The sequence below is a fragment of the Haliotis rubra genome, unplaced genomic scaffold (assembly GCF_003918875.1).
Source record: "Haliotis rubra isolate DU_JTF1 unplaced genomic scaffold, ASM391887v1 Scf808, whole genome shotgun sequence".
In the NCBI taxonomy this organism is placed as follows: Eukaryota; Metazoa; Mollusca; class Gastropoda; order Lepetellida; family Haliotidae; genus Haliotis; species Haliotis rubra.
Genome location: NW_025767533.1, coordinates 100,208 through 109,269, shown reverse-complemented (window position 1 = coordinate 109,269; position 9,062 = coordinate 100,208). Strand labels below are relative to the sequence as shown.

At 39.1% G+C, this 9,062-nt stretch overlaps 1 long non-coding RNA gene across 1 annotated transcript; it reads right to left on the bottom strand.

Moving 5' to 3' along the window:
• Positions 1-6,644: 6,644 nt before the first annotated feature.
• On the bottom strand, positions 6,645-8,247 carry LOC124261763. Its single transcript, XR_006894421.1, has 2 exons — positions 8,172-8,247; positions 6,645-7,632 (listed from the first exon to the last, which is right to left on the bottom strand). It is a non-coding gene; the product is annotated as an uncharacterized LOC124261763 (long non-coding RNA).
• Between the last annotated feature and the right edge of the window lie 815 nt (positions 8,248-9,062).

Sequence of the window (9,062 nt, the reverse complement as noted above, 5' to 3'; positions counted from 1 at the left end):
CGTACATCATCAGGTCCCTTATTATTATTATTATGTTTTACAGATTAAAGATAATATGCAGCAGAGAGGGTTCGGGTGATCCTGGCACAGTCAGGCTGGTAAGGCTCACCATCAGCTCAGGGCCCTTGCCCCCTCTACACGCAGCCCAGACAGCGAATGGGACTTCTCCCAGGAAACGCTGCCTAGACAAACCCACCAAGAACTTTCCGGAGAATATGAAGGCTCCCCAACACTGCAGCCTTCTGCATTACCCAGAGTGTCAGAAGGGCTGTACTCCCGGTGGAGAACCCGGGCACTCTCCTGATCTGCGTCAAGAGATCAGGAGGTACCAAACCAAGGGCACCGAGAACAATGGGGAGTCTGGGATGCAAGCGAGACATTTCAAGGTGAGGTCCGCATATTTATCATGCTTTTCCTGAATCTTGCCAATCACATTGGTGTCAAAAGGGACAGAAAATTCAATGACATAAATACATTCATTGGCTTTATTATTATTATTATTATTATTATTATTATTATTATTATTATTATTATATAGGAATGACAGACTTATTACAACATTCCATTTTTAAGCTAAAGAAACATCAGTACATCTTTCAATTAGCTTCCCTGTGCACATAATTTAAACAACAATCCAGCAAAGTCAATCGGCTTTCAAATCTGAACTGGTCCTTACATTTGAAATGCTTCAGATGCGTTTCATGCCCGAGAAATGTGTATATTGACAAAGTGAGTGAGAGAGTTAATATCTAAAGTCACATCAGCAGTTGTTCAGCCATATCATAATTAGACAGGTTTTACATCCATATTAATATTTTGAAATAGCTTTAATGAGAAGACAGAAATGTTTTCTTACCCATTTTCTTTCAAGCCTGTGCTGATATTCCACACAACAAGTGTACAGACCCAAAATGTTACATAGTATTGAACAGATATAGTACCTCTTCTCCGTCGACGTTTACTGAAGGATAACAAGAACGTATTACTGCAGTCTATTATAGGGCTGTTTTATACATTGTGTAGCAATATCCCCTAATGTTACACATTGTACACGTAGATTCAGTCAGGGTCAGTGATCTGCTATATTTAGACTTGTACTGGATTCAGACAGAAAGATCTCGAAAGTACTGTAGGGTGCTGGTTCCGGTGTCTATTGCCTCATTATACCTGGATACTGTGCTCAGTTGCAAGCTGATTATAGTTGCTGAGAGGTGAATATCGCAGATCTTGGATTAAATTGCCTTTGGATTTGTATTGCTATTATTTTGTACTGCCATTATAGCGATACGTTTGTATTGATTTGTACTAATTTGTGAACTTTAAAGCAATTGTCTCCAAATTACTTTGCTCGGATGTTTTCTGGTTTCACACCAAGTTCTGTTACTGACTGATTCTCGGTTTAGTTCAAGTTGGGAATCAACAATTCATACATGACAGAAACACAACAATGCATACTGATTCCGCACTACAGATGAAAACTGTTTATTCAACCCTAGAAATCTGATGGGGAGCCAAAGAACTTTGTGAAAGCTTGACTGCCGGTGCGTGATGCTTTTGGACAGTAGTACTTAAAATAGTGGTAGAACATTGTTCTTTGTTATAAAAATTACAGCGCTCTTTGTTTAGCGAGTGAGTGAATGAGTTTACCTCTACGCCGCACTCAACAATTTTCCAGCTATATGGCGGCGGTCTGTGAATAACAGAGTCTGGACCAGACAATCCAGTGATCAACAGCATGGGCATCGATCCTCGCAATTGGGAACTGGTGATATGTGTCAACCAAGTCAGCGAGCCTGACCACCCGATCCCGTTAATCGCCTTTTGCGACAAGCATGGGTTAGTGAAGATCAATATTCTAACCCGGATCTTCACGGGTACTTTGTTAAGTGAATATACAGAACGGGTATGAATGTTTAGCTGTATCATGGCATCTCAGTTACCTGGCTAAGTAACCTCTGCACAAAATTTGAATAATTATTTAATCTATCATACTGGGCACAGTGTAATGGTGTTCAGAGCTATCAGTAGAATAGAGAATGCCATGAAACAAAAAGGTTTAATATTTTATACACGAACCATATATAGATAAATAAAGATAAATGCATCTTAAATGTACTTACGTTTTCAACCGTAATCTTATCGTTCTTGGTTTTTAAAAGTATACATTAATGACTTTTTGTCGTCACAATATGGCTGACATATTGGCCATGTGATGTAAAGTTTTAGCTCACTGACTCACTCTTTTAAAAAGTATACCTCCCAATTATGTCTGTCTGTGACGAGACGAACAATCACAACAGTCATCTGGCCCGCTGGTATGGCATCCGTGTAATCAGCGCAGCTATATCCTTGGTATAAACAGGTCCAACTGTCGATGAGGCCAGTAGTTGAAGTGAGCCATACCAGGAAGTTTGACAGTGCATGGCATTGTTGACAAATGCAATGCGAGCAGGCAAATAAGAGTAATCGTTTTCAACGCACACACTCTGGAAAAGCAAACAAAAGTGATTTACAGCTAGGTAACTGTCTTCGATCTAAATTTTCCTGCATGAGCAACAACGAATACTTTGAATGTCAAGGAAGACAAATTTGACACTCCATGTCAGTCATTGTATGCCTAGCGTCCAAGATACCTATGCTGGTCAGACATATCTGTAATGCATATAAAAGAAACGCAAGTGCTATTGAAATTCAAAAAGATAAATTGCCAACCCTTTGTAAACGTCAATATAAAACCAACAAACCATTGCATACTAGCCACGTACACATGGTTCGACTGACTATATTCCAGAGAAGCGTTGACATTCGAATATGGCAGGCCGGATCAACGTCAACTGTAGCGGGGAGGACTCTGATTCTAGTTATGTACAAGCGTCGCTGATTATATTATATACTCACGGGAAAATGTAACTGTGTATAGCATAAAATTGCATAAAATAAAGTTATTTGAAAAGTTACAAATATTACCCTAAATAAACATTTAGCAAAGCACTTTGCATGATATTATAAATTGACGAACGGATGATTATTCTCTAGGCTCTCTAACACTATGGAAAACACGTTAACTTCAACCTAAACTGCGTGCACGTCATGCCACAGAAAGCGCCGTGGTTTTGCTTGAGACGGGAATGCCCCAAATTGAATTGGCCAGCCATTTTGGTGTCCATCGAAACACGATCCCATCTCTGTGGAGACGTTTTCAACATAACGGGAATAAGAAAGAGTTGTTTCGGACCGTTGTGTCAGCAAGACAACTTCATTCGGCTGACCCATCTAAGGAATCGATTCCAAACTGCAAGTTTGACAGCTTAGACCATTCCTGGGTTATGTCCAATCAGATCCAGGACTGTACGGAACCGACTGAAGGAGCACAGCCTCCGGTACCGACGGCCTGTAATAAGTCCAATTTTACTCGTCTTGCCTGGGGAAAAACTTCTACGGTACAGGAGACAAGTTTGGGATGTTGTTTCTTTCACTGACGAGTCGAGATTTCATAGGGACAGTTTAGGTATCAGGGCAAGGGTGCTCAGAGGTCAATGGTATGCTGACGCATGCGTTGTTCAACATCAACAGTTGCAGCCGTTCATTCAAGGACAGTGACATAACTTCACGCTTCAGCAAGATAATGCCCGTTCACATGTCGCTCGTGTTGTAACAGATTTCCTGAGACAGCAGAACATTACAGAACTCCTCTAGCCTGCTTTTTTTTTCCCCGGACCTGTCTCTTATGGAGAACGCTTGGGATGGAACTGAATGATGTTTACGACAATCCCAGAAGCAGCCATTGATGTAGCTGAATTGGGACAAGCGTTGGTTCAGTCATGGAACCACATTCCCCAAGTTTTCTTCAATCGCTCAGTGTCATCTAAACGTCGTCGTTGTCAAGCCTGCGTCAACGCCAATGGTGGACACACGTGATACTGGATTTGACACTTTTGACACCACATCTCTTTAAGGGCGTGTCACAATGCCTACTGTCAAATCACAGGGATTTCGATATTATCCTGTCAACAGTTAAATAGTGATTAAAGAAAACACTACATGCCCTGTTGTTATCTTTTTTGCATTACAAAATGGCATAATGCACAGTTACTTTATTGCATTAGTATACATAGTGTTATGTGAAGGTGTAATAAGTGTACAGCCCCACAATCACTTTTCAGGAGAAGTGGTGACACACGGTGACTCTGCAGGTTATCTTATGACATGTGTATGTCTTCTTCCTTAGTAAAAGCATGACATGTTCTGGCGTTTATTCATCCAATCATACGTACGTACTGGCATAGATGTAATAGGAAATGATAATTTAAATGAATACTAATTTGGTTGAAATGCAATTGCTGCGAACTGACACCAGCCGTCTGACACCCAAGACGCGTCCAGTGTTTGATTCGGCTGTGTCAACACAGTGCGTGTGAATTTAAATCACTGTGGTAGACATCTTAGCCTGTATCGCACTGGTTTTCCTTCCTTAACACTGCTATTGCCAAGGAAAATGTGCATGTATTTCATGCCGTGAAAATACATGCACATGTTCCCGTTGACTTGCGGTGCAACACACAACTCAAAGACTGTGACCGTTGTTCATCGATTAAATCATGATCTTCTCGGATATTGTGCGGAATGTATATCTCATTCAGTGAATGTATTTTTGGATGAAAAAACATGAATAGCCTTTTCAAATGTGCATGTCTGGAAATGCCGTTAAGCAAGTTTTCTTAAGGCTTGATTAATAAGGCGGAGACGCCTGGCGTGAATCCTACCACAGATCCTGAAGGATAGATAAACGTTGAGTTATGACTAGTAGAGTTACGTCCCTTATGGAGAGTCACAAAATGCCAAAGCGTCTGTACGTTAGTCTACTCACATTCCTAATGGTGAATATACAATGGCTGGTAGTAAGTGGTCAAAAGTAAGTAAAAGCGACAAAACCCTTTCCACATCCACAAATAGTAGAGTCAACTGTTCAATTCTGACCATATAATGAACACGTTTGTTTGTTTAACTCTGCACCCATTAATATTGCAGCTCTATGACGGCAGTCTGTAAGTATTAGCTTCTGGACCAGACAATCCAGTAACTTACTTGAGATACAACGATGATGTTATGTTTGGGATCACATTCAGTAAGGCGAAGCAAAAACATTCCAGTACTTTGTGGGGTTTCATTCTCATCCAGGACTCGAGCACACGAAAATAAAGCACCTCAAAGGCATTGTGTATTATATGAGCATAGCATTGGCCATCGGAGCCATGACATTTACTTCAGAAGTTCGTGTTCTGGAATACCTGGTCCAATTTGGCGGCAGTGTGATCTGGATGTCTGACCTTCTTGGTAGGGAAAGGTGAGACTAAATTGATATACATATTTACAAAAAGTACATATGTGCCATATGAACACATAGCAATAGTGGTGCCCCTAAGCACCGGCCTTAACCCAAGGTAGACAAAAGATAAGACCCTCTGTCCCCATGCCTCTCTATCGATGCTCATACACCAAACATCATGACAAGAAACAAGTCTTGAATACTCAGACAGTACAAAACACTTTAATATCTCCAAACGAACGAAACAAAACCAACAGTTGTGCAAGAATATTTATATTTTGTATCATAATTTGGCATACAATATGTAACTATTTAATGACGATCAAGATGTCTACATTTTTGTGTGATTTAGTTGCACTAACGTACTGTAAATTAAATTATCAATGAATCTGCACTCACATTATTATCTTTTTGATTTGCACATATGAGGCAACATGTGACAATTGTATGGGATGTAATGGTAGTTGAAGCACAATGGCACTCCGAAAAACACATCTCCAATTGCAGATAAATTACATAGTGTACAATGACGCTCTCATCTCATCAATCATCGGAGTCGGACGGTTTCAATAACTGAATTATTATTTGATGTGAGAAATTATAAAATCCTGAAATATATATTTGTCAAGTATGTTGAACATGCTCCATATTTTGGTCAATAGATAGTAGTGAAATGAAGCACAACCATAACTTGATAAATACGAAAATATAAATTAACAACGCATACATTTGTTTAACATGATGCATGTTTCAATCTAAATGTCAGTATTCCCATTTTTATTTATGTAATTCAACGTAAAACAATGTTATATGATAGCTGAGCATCACGACCACGTGTATGTTAATCACCCTACATTCAGTGGGAAGTTCCAACAATAACCAGAAAGATGTGACAATGGCTGTGATTAATTATTTTTATTTTCGAGGCATATTTATAGAGGGGTTGGGTATGTTTCGAAAAAAATAACAAAACATTTGTTGCTGACAATTCGAGCTCTGTAAGGTCAAATTATATTCAGGAATGTTTGACAATTTGAATTTGGCCCCAGGAGTTAAAAGGTTCGAATACTTACAATACCCAGGACCACTTTTCTGCAAAATGATTTTTCCAATCTTGTCAAAGGCGTGATAATTCTATTAAATCAAACAGGAGAAAGGTTATATGTAAATGCTTGTCACATTCCCTTTTGCGAATTTTGGACTTGCGGAACTTGAGTCGTGCCCCTCAAATGTACAGTCATGTGTTTGCTGGAGGATGCTAGGTCTATATCCTCGCAGTGACAATGTTCCTTTAACATTTGTATTGTTTGCTGTTTCATGCATCTTTGTTATCTAACGCAGCACCCAGCAAGATTCCAGCTATATGACGGTAATCCAGTGACTGGCACCATGGGCATCGATGAACCAGGTAAATAAGTTTGACTACCGGAACTGTCAGTCCTCTTTTACGACATGCATGGACTGCTGAAGATGATCAACCAGGTAAATAAGTTTGACTACCCGAACTGTCAGTCCTCTTTTACGACATGCATGGACTGCTAAAGATGATCAACCAGGTAAATAAGCTTGACTACCCGAACTGTCCAACTGTACGACATGCATGGACTGCTAAAGATGATCAACCAGGTAAATAAGTTTGACAACCCGAACTGTCAGTCCTCTTTTACGACATGCATGGACTGCTGAAGATGATCGACCGGGTAAATAAGTTTGACTACCCGAACTGTCAGTCCTCTTTTACGACATGCATGGACTGCTGAAGATGATCAACCAGGTAAATAAGTTTGACTACCCGAACTGTCAGTCCTCTTTTACGACATGCATGGACTGCTGAAGATGATCAACCAGGTAAATAAGTTTGACTACCCGAACTGTCAGTCCTCTTTTACGACATGCATGGACTGCTGAAGATGATTTCCAACCCGGGTCTTCGCAGGTATTTGTTGAAACTATAGATTTGTATAATTTTTAAAAAAGTATATGCATGTGAGTGATGTTTGTGGCCGTAATCCGGTATTCAATGTTCTTCACGTATGCCACTCGATGTCATGCTGGACATAACTTGTGGAGTTTCGCAAATGCTATCAATACATTCATATATGTCTGTTTCGTCCGATCGACGAGTCTGTATGGAACAGTATGGTTCTTCATCAGGTCCTCTATCGCGTAAGTTGACATCAAGCTTGTCATACGTCATGTCATCGAACTGACGATTGTTGTCTTCAGGTTTTGTCTTTGCAGGTTTAACGTTTTCATATGAACCTATGTTGTAGCGTACAACTTGATCTGAGATCTTCGGTTGATCTCTGTAATAAATAAACATCAATGTATGAAAATCAAACGACTCGCTCAAACAAATTCTACAGGTCATTAATGAATGATCGGGTTAATTCATTTGGTACAAAATACATTTAAGAAATAACCTGAAAGACACCCGAGATATCTTGTTTTCCTCATCAATGATGCATTGAGATCCTGAACATGTTTTACCGTGTTAGAGTGAGTGAGTATGGTTTTACACCGTTTGTGACAATATTCCAGCAATATCACGGGGGTACACCAGAAATAGGCTTTATACATTGGAATCGAACCTAGGTCTTCGGCGTGACGATCGAACGCTTAGCTTGTTAGAAACAATGTCAAATCATTGGCCATGTTTAAATGTTCACAGGCTAAAAGTGTGTCTCACTTATGAAGCTAAGTTCTCAAAATACAAATACTGTTTAAACTGGTTTTCTTTGATTCAAGTAAAATGATGTTTAACCAGTGGTGACATCATGTTCACTGAATTGGGTGTTAATATCGATAATGCATAGTAGACGGGGTATTTCATGAAATATAGTACCTTTGTTTCCTCTTCCAGACAACTATTCCAATGACAATGCCAGCAACTACAACCACAGCAGACGCAGCAACCGATACAATCAGTACAAGGCTTCCTGTACGAAGATGTGGAGATATCAGGACTTGGTATTTCATTTTTCAATTTGACATGATATTCCTATTACCAGGCCTAATGACCAGTCAATTACTGTCTGATAAAAGAATGGATCATATGTGTGACGTGGGGTGATGTTATTACTGGTGAGATTAATACTGATGACAAAAGACATATTATACCTGTATATATTATATCATCGAGTTTTAAATATAAATCACTTGTGCTAAGGAAGGTGCATGATTCAAAGTTTTATTCATGTAATAAAAGACTAATAATAAATAAATGTAATAACATGTATGGAATAAAAACTACACTATTCTTATCGGAAAGTAGTCAAGAAACACATCAACGGTTTATATGAACAATGGCACATTAGCATCCCGTTTAAAATATAGTTTCAAGCTAAAGCCTACCTTTTTAATTAAAACTCAATCAGTACAAATGAATATTATTGTTAATGTTCGTATCTGGTTTTAACTAGTTCACGATTGACGTTACGATCAAATTGTAGACGGACAGACAGGCAGATTGTTTGTTACATTCTCACCTCAATATCATGTAGATACAGTACAAAAAAACAATAGAAGATTGAGACACTCTTATAAGGAGTTATAAGAGATATATAATATACACAAAGATAAATTCTAGTACGACATTGTATGATACTCGATTCTGATTGGCTGAGAGCACATCAAAACCGTACTTAAATGTCAGTTTAAGACCGCTAATAAAAGTGACCGATTCACCACGTATGAATACAATGAAATCATTGACCCTTTTGTTTGTAAACAAACA